Source organism: Vicugna pacos, unplaced genomic scaffold (genome assembly GCF_048564905.1).
Source record: "Vicugna pacos unplaced genomic scaffold, VicPac4 scaffold_106, whole genome shotgun sequence".
Lineage (NCBI taxonomy): Eukaryota > Metazoa > Chordata > Mammalia > Artiodactyla > Camelidae > Vicugna > Vicugna pacos.
In genome coordinates this window covers 402,419-418,956 of record NW_027328786.1, presented here as the reverse complement: position 1 = coordinate 418,956, position 16,538 = coordinate 402,419, and the positions used below count along the sequence as shown (strand labels likewise).

Below are 16,538 nucleotides of genomic sequence, written 5' to 3'. Positions count from 1 at the left end.
CTTTCAGGAACGGGTGAGGATCGGAAGCTGCATGAAGGAAAATGGTGCAGTAAATATTGATATTTGCCTGTTGTTCTTTGTGTGATATATATATGTGTTTTAGTCTTAATTTGGTATCCCAGTTTCTTAATTTAATAGCTGTATTAAGGTGTAATTTACAGGCCATAAAATTCACACATTATAATTGTACAAGTCAGCCATTTTATCTATTTCTAGATTTGTGCAACTTTGTCCTCATAAAGTCCCCTTGTGTCCGTCCATATGCAGTTTGCCCTCCCCTCAGTGGCACCCTGATTTTATTTCTTTTTTTTTTTTTGGCAATCACATCTCAAACGGATAATTTACACAGCAGTACTAATATAGCTTTGCACTTTTTGAAATGACACACTTAAATATGAAATTAGCGGTCATTGCTGAATGTAGGTAGCAGTATCCGACATTGGTGAAAAGAATGGACTTGAGTGTCAGACTGGCTGCAGTCTTACCCAGCTCCACCATTTACCAAGTTACCCAAATTATTTTCTGCCTCAAGCTCTTTATCTGTTATATGGGGGTAATAATAGCAGCTTACAGAGTTGTTGTGAGGATTAAGCAAACAGGGAAAAAAAATTTAGTATAGTGGCCTGCTTATGTTATTACCTAAGAAATGGGCTTATGTTATTACCTAAGAAATAGCCTTGCAGGTAAAGGGCAAAATTCAAATCAGTTTCTAAAGTATATGTAAAATATAATCCAGTTCCTGCCTGGTTTGTAAACACGTATGCCTACTGAAGAATTTAAAAGCAGGCTAATTTCCAACAGAAAAGATCATTTCTCAGCATTTCTTTCAAAGATAGCTGCAAAATCACTTTTACTAAATGTTCCATGCCCAACTCTTACAGAAATTTGACACCACGGACGTAATTATCTACATTTTTGTTAAAATGATTCTGACCATCAGGAAGTGTTCTCAATTATATTTTAGCCTTTATGTTGAGAAATACTGTGAGACTTCTTCTAAATTAATGGGTGGGGGCATTCATTGTAGCTCTTGTAGCCTGATAAGCCTGCACTAAATTATCTTTTTTTAACTTTTAATTAAAGTAATAAATTAATTTTTTGCTGGGGGGTGGTAATTAGGTTTTTATTTATTTATTTTATTTTTAGAAGAAGTACTGGGAATTGAACCCAGGCCCTTGGGCATGCTAAGAACATGATCGTCCACTTGAGCTATACCCTCCCCCCTAAATTATCTTAAATAAGGTCTTTTTCTCTGTTTTGTTAATTTATGTACAGATGCGCAAAGCAGGGTCATCAGAAGCCTCTCAATCACGAAGATGATAATAGTGAAAAACATTGCGCAGTGACAGTGAATCCTTGGCATATGAAGAAAGATTGTAAAGTCCTGAATGAATTAAGAAGGTATTGTTACATTAACATACGTGTAAGCATGGCTCTCTTACCTTTATTTTTCACTTTATAATGAAGATAATCCCCAACCGTCACGGTTGCTTTGTTTGATAGAGGCCATATCTAAACCCTTTTCTGCAAGTTTTTTAAATAAGAAAGAGCAGCTAATTTATCAGAAGTGTGAATGGTGTAATCTGGTCTGTCTAGTATGGTAGCCACCAGCCACATGTGGCTATTGTGAATTGAGATGTTCTATAAGTGGAAAATACATAATAGATTTTCAAGACTTTGTACAACAAAAATAATGTAAAATATTATTAATAAGTTTTAAAAGTGTCAATCACACTTTTGAAATGATAGTGTATTGGATATTTTGGGATAAATGTAATTATTACTGGAATTAATTTCACTTATTGCTTTTTATTTTCTAAATGGAATTACTGGAAAATTGTGACTTGCACTATGTTTCTATTGAGAGTGCTGGCTTCTAACTTATTGCAAATAATATGAAAAGAAAACTTTGATTAAAAATTTTGTAATTGAGTCGTTGATTTACATCATATTAGTTTCAGGTGTACAAAATAGAGGCTCAACATTTTCATAGATTATATTCCATTTAAAGTCACCATAAAATAATGGCTATATTTCCCTGTGCTGTATGATACAGCCCTGTAACCTATCCATTTTATACGTAGTACTTTTTACCTCTCAATCCCCTAACCCCTCCCTGCCTCCCCTCTTCTCCTTCTCCCCATTGGTAACCACAAGTCTGTTCTGTGTACCTGTGAGTCTATTTCTGTTTTATTATAGTCATTAATTTGTTTTATTTTTTAGATATACATATAAGTTAATACATAGAATATTTGTTTATCTTTCTCTGACTTATTTCACTTAGCATAATACCCTGTAGGTCCATCCATGTTATTGAAAATGGCATTATTTTATTTTTTAATGGCTGAACAGTATTCCATTTGTGTGTGTGTTCATGGTATGTATATATGTGTATGTATATATATGTATACATGTATATATACATATATATATATATATATAATATACCACAACTTCTTTATCCAGTCATCTGTCAGTGAACATTTGGGTTGTTTCAGTGTCTTGGCTATTTTAAATAGTGCTGCTGTGAACATTGGGGTGCATGTGTCTTTTTGAATTAAATTTTTCTCCAAACATATACCCATGAATGGGATTGCTGGATCACACGGAAGTCTATTTTCATTTTTTTATGGAACCTCTCTTCTGTCCTCCATAGAGGCTGCACCAATTTACATTCCCACCAATCGAGTAGGAGGGTTCCTTTTTCCTTAAAAGGTAAAAAATTCTCTACATTTACCTACCTTCCTTTCAGTTTAGGACACAGTTTGGCAAAAACCAGATAGAATTTAATAGGAGTAAATACAGTATTTATTTTGAATGTCCATGCATTATGGATAGATATGTTATTGATGAGTTGGTTCCCTATTTTTGTAGGTGCAGATGTTTTTATAGCTTCACAGACATTTCAGTCTTGCAGAGAGGAAAATTTCTTTTTATTTTGCTGAACTTGTCCGGGTGTCTTTATCGGACTTGGTCCAGGCCTGCAGAGGTGAATACACATCCAAACCTGAACCATTTGAATGTCTGCAAGATATTAAGAGTCTAGAATATCAGATCTGGACTGTAACTCTGGTAAATGACATCAGTGACTGGACTCAAGAAAACTCCATTTGAGGACAAAACCTTTCATAAGCCAAAAAGGCTTTGAAATTGTGGCAAAGCCAGAGACTTTTGTGCACCACTTATGGCCACAAACCCATGAGGACAACCACAGGCCTTCTGGAGTGCCAAGGAAATTCCATGTGAGGAGTCCAGCACTCACAGGAATCCAACAAGTCCCTGTCTGCCAGAACACTTTCATTGCTACTGTGCTGTTTTGAGTAAATGTCTTTTCATCAGGTTCAAATTGGTTTGTTGTTATTTTTTTGCATAAAAAAACAACTTCTTGTTCCCTGGTGAAAGTAAAAGCCTAACATTTTCTGATTTCTTTTGACAGAGAAAACATGAGCCTGTGGATCTAACCTCATCTGTGATGGTCTGCAGCTGGGAGCAACCAGATCAGTGTCAGTCCCCTTGCAGCCATTGGCTGGGAGCCTGCATGTTCCTTGGAATGGTATTTGAAACATGTCACACTAGCCGTGCCTTCGCTGTGGGCTGGGAGGCGAGTCACTCAGAATCTGCATTATGGAATGTATGTTTCAGATCTACAGTTAGGAGATCTTTTTTAATAGCCAGAGAATATAGTCATAAATATATCTATTAATGTATTTATGCAAGAACATTTTTAAAGATTTTTTTATTATAAAAAGTTTCCCCCCAAAATTGAAAATGAAAGAACAATGGAATTAAAAATCATCTGTACCTTAATTATACATAAAGAATCATAAAATCCTTCTAAACTTTTTTTGTTCAAATGAAGATATTTTTCCCTTCCAAAAAGGAAAATTATCATTTCACATTTTTTTACTTTCTCCTTTTATTATATATTCCATATCAATAAATATAAATCTTTTAAATCCCTTTTAATGGCTGTTTAACACTATATTGAACAGATATGTAAATAGTCCTAGGTTTCAGAAATTTAAAAAATTGTCATTACAATACCACTGCAAAGAATATTTTGGTGTTTCTATTTTTAGTTACTAATTTGGACTAAAAATTAACAAGTTTGCTTTTCTTCATCTAAAACATTGGTTATTTTACGAAGGAACTGTAAGGATTTTAAATAACTTTTCAGTAATTTCAACAAAGAAATTATCTTTAAGGCAAAAATGTATGATGGATTGCAAATCTATTTTTATTATATCTTCACTTTTACCAGTGTGACATATGTGTGTGTTTACACAAGTGCTTTAACTACCAGCAACGTAAGAAAAATCTGTGTACTAAAATTGTGAAAATACTTTCCCGGTTTGTGTTTTCATTCTCCCAATGTAGGTTTTGGATGACAAGCTTGTATTTGCAAAAGTACACCCCCTGTGGGAGGTGTTCTGTACATACGCTGAGATACTGCACATAATATTGCCTCTGAAGCCCAATGATCTGAAAACCCGGTCCTCAGCCTTTGATAACTTGAGATGTTTTATGAAAGTCCTCCAAGTGGATGAAAGTATCAACAACCGGAACAAGAGCTTTTCTTTGCCCTATTTGAGAAGAGCTCCGTGAATGACTTTTATATTCAGCATAGAGATACATTCTCCAATCCAACCACCAGAAACCGCATTGTAAGTCTAAACTGAGTTTAGCTGCTGTCTTGGGGGTGATTTAGAACCTGCTGTTGAATTATCAGTGATTTGGTTTGGTTGGTTTGATTTGGTTTTTAAAAGCTGCCCATAAAAAGGAAAAAAGAGAAAGAAAAGAAATATGCCTACAGATTCCTGTTAGGATAGTAAACAGTGGCTGGTTAGTTACCTTGTATAAACCACAAGCTCTCTTAGAACATTTTTAGGTTTACTTCATCCTTTCTCAGATCAAGTATCAAGTAAGGGACAGTGTTAAAAAAAATTCAGGATTAACAGGTTTGTGAGCTCCAGGATTTGCAAGGCAGCTTTCCCTCCCCATGGTGTAAGTCAAATGGCAGAATTGAAATAAAGCACCTCATGTATCCTCCGGTGTTAACAGGAAAAGGCTAATCTTCTTGACCTTGTTTCTTCCTGGGTAAAATGAAGATAATATATCAGGAGGCGACAAGCTCATTTAAGGCAGGAAGCATGTTGTCTTGTTCACTGCTGAATCTCAGGCACTGGGAAGGCTGAGTTTAACGAGCGAATGAATGAACGAACTGTACTTCCCCCACAGTTACCATGTGGGACAGTGAGGATTAGAAGCTAAGAGCATAGACTCTAGAGGGGAGGGCACAGCTCAAGTGATGGGGCGCATGCTTAGCAAGCATAAGGTCCTGGGTTCAGCCCCCATCACGTCCTCTAAAATAGACATATAACCCTAATTACCTCCCCTCCCCCACCAGAATTACCTTATTATCTCCCCACCACCAAAAAAAAAAAAAAGAGAAGTGGCCAAGAGCGTAGACTCAAGCTGGAACACCTGTGTTGGTTTCTCGCTGTCGACCTTGTAAATGTCATTTACCCTCTGTGTCTATCAAGTTCCTCACCAATAAAATGGGGATAATTGTAGTACCAACCTCGTAGAGATGCTATGGGGATTAATGAATCTGTGTCAGTGATACAACAGCCCTGGCTTATATTAAGTACTATGCATCTGTCAGCTCTTTTCATAATTACTGACAGATGTTATTATCGACAAAAGACGTATTAGTTCTTTGAAAGAGAAATGCATGTTAGACCATTTCATTTATCACTTTCTGTAATTCAGGCTTTTCCCTCTGAAATAACATTTTATGTCTGTGCACTAGAAAGCCACAGGGCTTTCCAAATTTCATCTGTCTGGGTTCTTGTCATGATGGCAATACTGCAGATTGCTGACATTTTTTAGGGACTCCGTCTGAGATGACAGCAACCCCTCAAATTTACGAGCGCTTCTCTAACTGATAACATCTCGCTAGAAATGAAGTTTTTATAATGTAACAGCTTCAGATGCTTAATGATGCCATAAATGCAAGGATGTTATATCTAAGCTCTTTAAATAAATCTTGTCATTGAAATAAAGGAAATACTATATTATAGCCCTCTATGACTTTGTTATCTTTGCTATCTGTTTATCTGACTCTCTAAGACCAAAGAAAGCAAATACTAAGATTGATCATTACTACTGTGTGGTACACGTATTTGTGGATGAAGACAATATTGAAATGCACTGTTTAAGATATTAAAATGGACATTAAACAGCTTCTTGATGCACATGCATGAACAGAACAGGGAGCTGGGTGCAGGGAGCAGACACTGAGCTTCCTGGATTAGAGACCCAGCTTAGCAGTCCAGCCCAGCAGTCCACATGTTTCATATTTATGTCCCAGCAAAATTAGCAGTGAGAGTCTTAAATGAACTTTGGGGACACTTGCAAACAGCTGTCATGATTACTAATGTGGGACACCAGGATTCTACAGTGTTTATTTGGCATCTGTGCATAACCAGTTCTTTTCCACTAAAGCTTCTTGTAATTGCTGGTCCCACATCCAGGTTGAGGAATCATCTCATGTGGTGTTTGGGAGGGAGGTAAGTGGAGTCAGGACCCATGTTAAGGCTGGGTGGGTAATAATCTGGTGCTAGTACAAGAGAAAGGAAAGTAGGTCAGGTGGGAAGGAGAATGACTGGATTTAAACTTTGTTTCTTGAGTAAGCTAAATATATGACATCATGTCAAGTTACTTTGTTGTTTATATTCCATTTGCTGTCACCAAATAACTACTGAATTGTGGGGACAAAAATGCCTGGGTTTTAGAATTGACCCTGCCCCTAACCTGCCAGAGTCCAGGTTCCTCTGGGTGCCCAAAGAGGGGGCTGGACCATCAGGTGTCCCTCCACTGCAGCAGTTTGGGCACTTGGGTGGCCTAGATTTTTGCTGTGGAAGACTGGCCCGGTTGTAGGACATTAAGCATCTGCAAGGTGGTCCCAGGACTGTGACATCTAAGCGTTCCTTTCCACCCACGTTTGCAAATGACCCTCAAGGGGTTAATATTAATCCTGGGTGAGAATTATGAAAAATTATATGGTACCTCCATCCCTCCTGGCAAGTGAGGGCCCCTTATTTACAAATGACCATGAAGTATTAGCACCAGATTTTATCAACAGAACATGTGAACATTTTGTGACAGTGACACTCACCTGTTTGCTTCTGATTCCCAGTGCCACTTCAACCTCCATCAGAGGACTTCAGCTGCCCCAGCGATCAGGGCCTTCTGTACAGGGAATGGGCTCCTCCTCGAAGCACAGACAAGCAGCAGCCCTTAGGTCTCATCAGGTGAGCTGTTGTGGAGAGCACTCCAGTGGGAAGGGCTCAGGGTTGTCCTCATGGCATCTGAGTGTGACAGTCCTCCAAGAGTGTTAACAACCAGGAAGCTCACAGGAGCTCTGAACTTCGTTGCCCCAAGTTTTTACTGCAGGCTTTATTACAAAGCCATGATTTATTGGGTCACTACCGACATGGCTAACCCAAACCCTAACTGTAAGTCAAACCTTTCCTTAGCCCTAAACTTTGAGCCCCTTCCTCTCCTGGTGGCCACTCACTTGTCACAAAGCTTAAAGCCCCACTCCTCTAACCACATGGTTGGTGTCTCTGGCTGGCCAGTCCCCATCCTGAGTCATCTCATGAACACAAGCCATCCAAGGTTCCACCATGAATAGCATAGACACTCCTATCTTGGGAAATTTGGAAGCTTTAGCAGTTGCTGCCTAGGAACTGGGAAAAAAGACCTACCAAATTCTTCATTAAATAGGAGTAAATGTTATATTTCATTTAAATTATAAAATAAGAGAGAAATTCTCACTGCTTTTCTGTATCTGCTGTTCGACACCGTTTCACTACACCACGTGATTGTAATGTCGTGCTCAGCATGTGTCTTCTCAGAGCACCAGCGCTGGCTGCTCCCCGGGAGCTTATGCTGTTTGGGCAAGGCTGCTGGGGGGATACAGGCCAAGGACAACCGAGAAAACAAAAATAATCGGGCAAATAAGGAAACAATGTCAGATTGAAATGAAGAAATAACACAGTGTTGAGATGGGAGTCTTGGGGGGAAGTGAGTTAAGAAAGTTATCTTTGAGTAGGTTACATGTGAGCTGAGATGGTGAAAAGGAGGCTGGAATTTGAAGATCTGGGAAAAGTCACCCATGGAATAGAGGCAGCTTGTCTATTGGCCCTGAGGCACAAATGTGCTCAGCAGGTTTGAGGAGATACTGGAGCCAGCGCTGGTGAGAGTGATGAGACGCGAGGTTTAGAAGGGCATCAGGAGCACGGAAAGGAGTGTAGACTCTAAGCGCAGTGAGAAGCAGTCATGATAGCTTAAGCACTAAAGTAATTTTCTCTCACTCACATTTTGCAAAGATAATGTGGAGAATGTATAGCAGGGACTCAGGAAGCAGGGAGGCCAGGTAGGAAGCTCTTGGATTGGGCCAGATGAGAGATGGTGGGAGCCAATGAGGAATGCGTTTGGGGAGTGGGGCTGACAGGATGCAGTTATGGGCTGGCTGTGGATGGTTAGGAGAAGAGGAGGGTCAAGGTAGCCCCAGGTCGGTCTGGAGCCAGGTGTCTGTTCTTTCTTTTCTCAGTGCCCCATGCAGTTGCCCATCTACTTGGGCAAACCTCTTAACCTTCAAAGTGAGGGTTTTAAAACACTGAAGTCTATTTGTTGTTTCACATTTTATGGAAAGATTCAAACATGTACAGAAATAGAGAGAACAGTACAGCCAGCCTGCCTGTATCAGTCACCCAGCTCCAGAATTATAAACTCAGAGTCACTGTTGTTGCATCTTTCATCTCCATCTCCTCCCCTCCCCCACTATGGGGTCATTTTGAAGACAATCCTACATAGCTTAACCTTTCATTAGTGAAATGACAAGGTCTCTTTCAAATAAAATTGGAATATTCTTTTTTTTAGGGTTACAAAATAATTCCCTGCTTGTCACAAAAATACACTTTTAAGTAGTTTTGGGGTTGAAATCAAGATCCAGACAAGATTCAGACATTGCAGCTAGCATATCTCTCAAGTGTGTTCTAATCTATAATTTTCCTGTTTCTCATTTTCCTTGAAATTGCTGAGGGGTTTCTCTATTTCCTGTTTGGCTGATTTCATTCTCCCCTATGGTGTTAGACTTGTTTCTCCATCCTATGTATTGGCTTTAGCTAAGTGATTTAATCCTCCCCTAAAAGCTTGGTCTGATTGAGGTTCAACTTTGTGCAAAAATATTTTTTATGTGAAGTTTTGTACTCCTGTCATAAGGTACATAATATTACAGTTGACTCTCTTTTTTGTGATGACAGCAGCCAAAAATGATTGTCACCCGGGATCATTATTTCATAAGGAATTTTATTTCATGTGGTCATACTCTAATTTCCTCCCTCAATTATCAGCAGGATCAGTCACGAAGAGGCACTTTCTCCTTAACCCGGGTTATCCTTTAGAACACAGTTTTAAAGGAGGATATTTGTTAATATGTAAATATTTAAAATTGATAATTTTTTTTTCTTTTTAATTTTTTTTTCTAATGGAGGTACTGAAGATTGAATCTAGGACCTTATGCATGCTGAGCACACACTCTGCCACTGAGTGTACCCAATCCCAGTTGAGATTCATATTTATTTGATATCTTCCTTCTGTTATTTTTGTTTTGTGTTATACAGAATTTGAAGGCAGGGCAATGGGTTTGACCGCTTTTTAATCATTCTTTATGGGCTTTTGGGGTTTGTGTGTGTGTTTGTGTTTGTAAAGAAAACAATTTTCCCACTATTTTAAGTATGTATTGCTAAGGCAATTATGTTGATCTTTTCCCTGCTCCTGGTCCATGTATTCCCTTGTTACTTCCCACTAGTGGCCCCTTGAGCTCTGTGACAAGACTAGCATGTCGTTAATCCATGTGGAAGGAGATCTGAAGAGATTTATTCAAGGAGATGAAATTTGTAGACAATGTATTGGAAAGTATTGTGAAAGTTGTTCGTTAAGAGAAGGTCTGAGGTTGAATTGTTAAGTGCACAGAAATCTAAGCTATGAACTACCAAGACAATTATTAACTCCAGGAAAACAAAGTAGGGAAGAAAAGGTAAGACTAGCACAAATTGCTACAGCTTTGAATAGTCTGTACAGAGTAATAATAATGTAAAGCAAGGATACTGAGCTGATGAAAATTATAATGTAACTGTATTAAAAGGTTGGAAGAAAGAAGGTTTGGGTATGTAGATGAGATGGGGTTTGAAAGAGATCTGAACCCTCATTTTCCAAAATAGAAAGTTAAATAGGTGATACATAAAGCTGAAAAAGTTATTAGGCTGTGTTACAAGGATATTAGTCAGAGAAAGGGAGTAAGTATTCCAAGAGTCAGCAGTAGGAGCTGAACGTGGTTGTTTCTGGCCAGGAAATGGGGCAGTTGTTGGGAACTGCTCCTTTTTACAATCGGTGTTCGAGAACTGTTTGACTCTTTATTGAATGTATGGCATTAGTTTGATAAAAAGAAATCAAAGCTGAATTTTGAAAAATTTATGTTAAGAATTGGGGTGCTTTTGCAGAGAGAGATAACAATCAGCAAAACTACATTTGAAGGGATCCTCATTATTCCTTGCATTTCAGCAAGGACTAGGAGGCAGACATCTGTTTAAGGTTCAAAAATTCTGTCTGACCTTCCTGCCGACTTGTAACCTTTGGAAGTAATGAACTCCCCGTCACTGTAAATATCCAGGCAGAGGCTGCCTGACCAGCTCTCTAACTGTAGCAGGGTGTGTTTACCATTGGGCAGTTAGAGCAGGCAACTTCTAACATTCTTTCAGTTTTGAATTTGGCATTTTCAGGATGGATAGTTGATAAGAATGTATTACAAAAAGCTTAACAAGAAAGTCCAAGACATCTCAAACCCATTGCCAGGGTTTTCTCTGCCAGACACCATCCTAAGCCTGCCACCAGTGAGGCAGGCCACAAAGCCCAGTCACATAAGAATGAACACACTTTGTCGCTCCTATCTGATTTGGCATCAGTCTCAGCCCTTTTCCCCATGGAATGGTCCACGCCCATGTCTCTGACGATGGAGCTGGTCTCACAGCAGCTCTATGAGCACTGGTCCAGCCCAAGGGATTCCTGCGTGAAGTTTTCCAGGATTCCAGGCTATTCTCAGAGCTGAGTCCCCCTTAGGCTAAGCCCACGGAACTCATCTTAGCTCCAGACTGAGCCGGAAGCCTCAGAGAGAACTCAGAGCTGAGGAAATCCACAGGTTTTACCCAGCACTGCCGAATCATCAGTGAGCCAGTTGAGGGAAGGATCAGCAACAGCAAGACACACCTGAGCTGCCGTCTCATTGTTCCACCTCATCCCTAAACCCTCTGTGTCTGCCTGTCTGTGTCGGTCTCCCTTTTAGGATCAGCCTGGCACCACTTCATGCCCTGCCTCCTTTCTTCTAATCTTGCCTCCCTGGCCTGTTCCATCTACTCCAGATTAACTGAGAAAAGGTTTTAAAACCTAGGAACAACAGACGTGCTAGGTACAAAGAATACAGGGCAATGTCTTCCTCAGCCACATCCCTCCTGCCCTCTCCCATTCCCTCAATGTCAATGAGTTTTATAAATATTTTGTCAGACAGACATTGCACTCGCAGTTGTTATCATTATCAGCCATTTCCTTATTATCTGTGGTTTATGATGCATTTGCTCCAGGGACTTTCCCGAGATAAGGCAGGAGCAGATGACTGAGCCACTTGTTGATGTCCACTTGTGTCAAGCCTGTTAAGAATGATTTTTGGGGGGATTTGTTGAATGTGCCAGACTGTCCAGTGAGTGGTGATGATCCCCTGCATCTGCTCTCGAGTTGGCCTCATCCCCTCCTTTGCTCTGTTCTCATTTATCTCTCTTCAGCAGGTGAGCCAGTGATCTGTACTTCTATGATACATAAAACACTTCTTATTTCATGGTAGAATTTGGGGGCTGCTATGAAAACGGATATGTTTTAAGAGTGAATTGAGTCGGAGGTTTAAACTTAAAGCCCCCTTGATTTAGAATCAGAAATTAATATGATGGAGGGAGGGTATAGCTCAGTGGTAGAGTGCATGTCTAGCATGCATGAGGTCCTGGGTTCAATCCCCAATGCCTCCATTTAAAAACAAATAAATAAACCTAATTATGCCCCCCAAAAAAGAAAAAATAAATTAACATGAGGATGAAGCTACAGAGTGATTATTTGTGTCTTCTGAAACTTCCTTCTGTCTTTCTGCAGGAAATTCTAAGGAGAGAAGTTCGGAATCTACTTTGCTTGGCTGGACTATTACACTCAGATGCTCCTCCTGGCAGCAGTCGTGAGGGTGACTTGCTTTCTGTGTGGATATTTTAATCAAAATAACTGTACCTGTGGGTAACTTGTCTTTATTCCTTCTTACCGTGCTTACTTAACTTAGAATGACATTCTCCAGGAGCATCCATGTTGCTGCAAATGGCCCTATATTGTCAGTTTATATGGCTGAGTAGTATTCCATTGTATAAATATACCACTTCTTTAGCCAGTCATCCGCTGATGGACATTTAGGCTATATCCATGTCTTGGCTACTGTAAATAGTGCTGCTATGAACATTGGGATGCAGGTGTCATCCTGAAGTAGGGTTCCTTCAGGATACATGCCCAGGAGCAGGATTCATAGGTCATATGGCAAGTCTATTCCTAGACATTTGAGGGAACTCAATACTCTTTTCCACAGTGGCTGCACCAAACTGCATTCCCACCAGAAGTGTAGGAGGTTCCCCTTTCTCCACAGCCTCTCTAGCATTTGTCATTTGTGGATTTTTGAATGATGGCCATTATGACTGGTTTGAGGTGATACCTCATTGTTGTTTTGATTTGCATTTCTCTGATAATTAGTGACATTGAGCATTTTTTCATGTGCCCATTGATCATTTGTATGTCTTCCTTGGTGAATTGCTTGTTTAGGTCTTCTGCCCATTTTTGGTTTAGGTTATTTGGTTGTTTCTTATTAAGTCATTTGAGCTGCTTATATATTCTGGAGATCAAGCCTTTGTCAGTTTCATTTGCAAAAATTTTCTCCCATTCTGTAGGTTGTCTTTTTTTTACATATGGTGTCCTTTGCTGTGCAGAAGCTTGTAAGTTTCTTTAGGTCCCATTTGTTTATTCTTGCTTTTATTTCTATTGCTTGGGTAGACTGCCCTAAGGGAACATTTCTGAGATGTATGTCAGATATTTTGCCTGTATTTTCTTCTAGGAGGTTTATTGTATCTTGTCTTATGTTTATCTTGCTGAAGAGACTGTCTTTATTCCATTGTATATTCTTCCCTCCTTTGTCGAAGATTAGTTGACCAAAAGTTTGTGGGTTCATTTCTGGGCTCTCTATTCTGTTCCATTGGTCTATATGTATGTTTTTGTACCAATACCATGCTGTCTTGATGACTGTAACTCTATAGTATTGTCTGAAGTCTGGGAGAGTTATTCCTCCAGGCTCTTTCTTTTTTTTCTTCAGTAATACCCTGGAATTTCTATGTCTTTGATGGTTCCATATAAATTTTATTGTGATTTGTTCTAGTTCTATGAAATATGTCTTGAGTAATTTTACAGGGATTGCATTAAATCTGTATATTGCCCTGGGCAGTGTGACCATTTTAACAATATTGATTCTTGCAATCCAAGAGCATGGGATACCTTTCCGTTTTTTAAAGTCTTCTTCAATTACCTTCACCAATGGTTTATAGTTTTCTGTGTATAATTCTCTCACCTCTGTGGTTAGATTTATTCCTAGAAATTTTATTACTTTGGGTGCTATTTTAAAGTGTTTTATTTCTTTACTTCCTTTTTCTGTTGATTCATCATTAGTGTAAAGAAATGCAACTGATTTTTGAACATTAATCTTGTAACCTGCTACCTTGCTAAATTCTTCGATCAGCTCTAGTAGTTTTGGTGTGGACCTTTTAGGGTTTTCTATATATAGTGTCGTGTCATCTGCATGTAGTGACACTTTTACCTCTTCTTTTCCAATTTAGACCCCTTTTACTTCTCTTACTTGCCTGATTGCTATGGTCAGGACTTCCAAGCCTATGTTGAATAGGAGTGGTGATAGTGGCATCCTTGTCTTGTCCCAGAATTTAGTGAGAAGCTTTTGAGGTTTTCACCATTTAGTGCTATGCTGGCTGTAGGTTTGTCATATATAGCTTTCATGATGTTGAGTTATGTTCCCTCAATACCCACTTTGGTGAGAATTTTTATCATAAATGGGTGTTGAATTTTATCAAAAGCTTTTATGCATCTATTGAGATGATCATGTGGTTTTAGTCCTTTCTCTTGTTGATGTGAAGTATTACATTGATTGATTTGTATATGTTAAACCACCTTTGTGTCCCTGAGATGAACCCCATTTGAGCATGTTGTATAATCTTTTTTATGTGCTGTGGAATTCTATTTGCTAGTATTTTGGTAAGGACTTTTTTGCATCTGTGTTCATCAGTGATATTGGTCTGTAATTCCCTTTATTGGTGGTGTCTTTGCCTGGTTTTGGTATCAGGGTGATTGTGGCTTCATAGAATGAGTTTGGGAATATTCCTTCTTTTCAGTCTTCTGGAAGAGTTTGAGAAGGACTGGTAGGAGTACTTCTTTGTATGTGTGGCAGAATTCCCTGGTGAAGCTGTCCAGTTCTGGATTTTATTTGTAGGGATTCTTTTTTTATTGTTAATTCGATTTCATTCCTAGTGATCGGTTTGTTCAAGTGGTCAGTTTCTTCTTGATTCAGTTTTAGTGGACTGTATGTTTCCAGAAACTTGTCCATCTCCTCTAGGTTATCCCTTTTTTTATGTAGTTTTTCATGATATTCTCATATGATATTCTATATTTCTATGTTATTTGTTGTAATTTCTCCATTTTCCTTTCTTATTTTGCAAATTTGTGCTCTCTCTTTTTTCTTCTTTGTGAGTTTGGCCAGAGGTTCTCGATTTTATTTACTCTTTCAAAAAATTGCTTTTGGTTTGATTGATTATTTTCTCTATTACTTTTAATCTCTATTTTATTTATTTCCTCCCAGATCTTAATTATTTCCTTCCTTCTGCTGACTTTTGGGTGTTTTTACTCTTCAGTTTCTAGTTCTTTTAACTGGTGGGTTAGATTTTTTTTATGATATTGTTCTTCTTTTTTGAGGAAGGCCTGTATCACTCTAAACTTTCCTCTTAGCACTGCTTTTGCTTTGTCCCATAAGTTTTTTGTGGTTGTTTTCATTTTCATTTGTCTCAAGGTATTCCTTAATTTCAACTTTGATTTCATCATTGACCCATTTTTTTTTAATACCATGTTGTTTAATCTCTATGCTTTCCTTTTTTTTATGCTTTGTTTCTCTGAAGTTGTTTTCTAGTTTCAATGGCATTGTGGTCAGTAAAGATGCTTGAGATAATTTCTATCTTCTTAAAATTTTTGAGGCTTCTTTTGTGACCAAGTACATGATGAATCCTAGAAAATGTTCCACGCACACTTGAAAAGAATGTATATCCTAATTTGGGGGGTTGTAATGCTCTGAAAATATCCACTAAATCTAATTTTTCTAATGTATCATTTCATTTCTCTGTTGCCTTATTTATTTTTTGTGTGGAAGATCTGTCTAGTGATGTTAAAGTGGTGTTAAAACTTCTGACAATGATTGTATTCCCATCAATTTCCCCATTTATCTCTGTTAGTAGTTGTTTTATGTACTTAGGTGCTCATGTTGGATGCATATATATTAATGATTATAATATCCTCATCTTGTTTTGCTCCTTTAATCATTATAAAATGCCTTTATTTATCTTTCTTTATGGCCCTTGTTTTAAAGTCTATTTTGTCTGAAATCAGAACTGCTACACCTGCTTTTTTGGAGTTTCCATTTGCATGGAATATCCTTTTCCGTCCATTCACTCTCAATCTATATGTGTCCTTCTCCCTAAAGTGTGTCTCTTGTATGCAGTTTATTGAAGTTTCTTGCTTTATTATCCAGTCTGCCACTCTGTCTTTTGACTGGAGCATTTAGTCCATTATCATTTAGAGTAATTAATGATAAATGAGTGTTTATTGCTATTTGAACTTATATTTGCAGTTGATTTCATATTTCTTCTTTGTTCCTTTCTTCTTCCTTTTGTGGTATGGTAATTTTCCTTTGTGTTATCTTGGATTGTATTTAGTTTTTGTTACTCACTTGTAAGTTTTTGGCTTGTGGTTACACTTTTTTGTAAGTCTGTTAACCAATTACTGTGACTGTGTGTACTAAACAGATAGTAATGTAATCTCAAACCCATCCTACCGAGAACAAAAAATTTAAGAAAAAAGAAGAAAAAAAAGATACTCTATATTTTCTTGCTTCCCTCTCCCACTCAATGATTTAGATGTCTTCTTTTACAATTTCATGTTTATTCTATTTGTAATTCATGGTAGTATCATCTTTCCAGTTATAAGCTCTCATTTCTGTATCATCCTGCTTCTTTTTTATTTAGAGTGTACCTTACAATATTTCTTTTAGCATGGGTTTAGTGTTGCTAAAG

At 38.2% G+C, this 16,538-nt stretch overlaps 1 long non-coding RNA gene across 1 annotated transcript; it reads left to right on the top strand.

Moving 5' to 3' along the window:
- The first annotated feature begins 1,275 nt into the window (after positions 1-1,275).
- Positions 1,276-4,637, top strand: LOC140694879 (uncharacterized). The gene is made up of 4 exons (XR_012070537.1): positions 1,276-1,401; positions 2,657-2,715; positions 3,437-3,631; positions 4,378-4,637. It is a non-coding gene; the product is annotated as an uncharacterized lncRNA (long non-coding RNA).
- Positions 4,638-16,538: the final 11,901 nt, after the last annotated feature.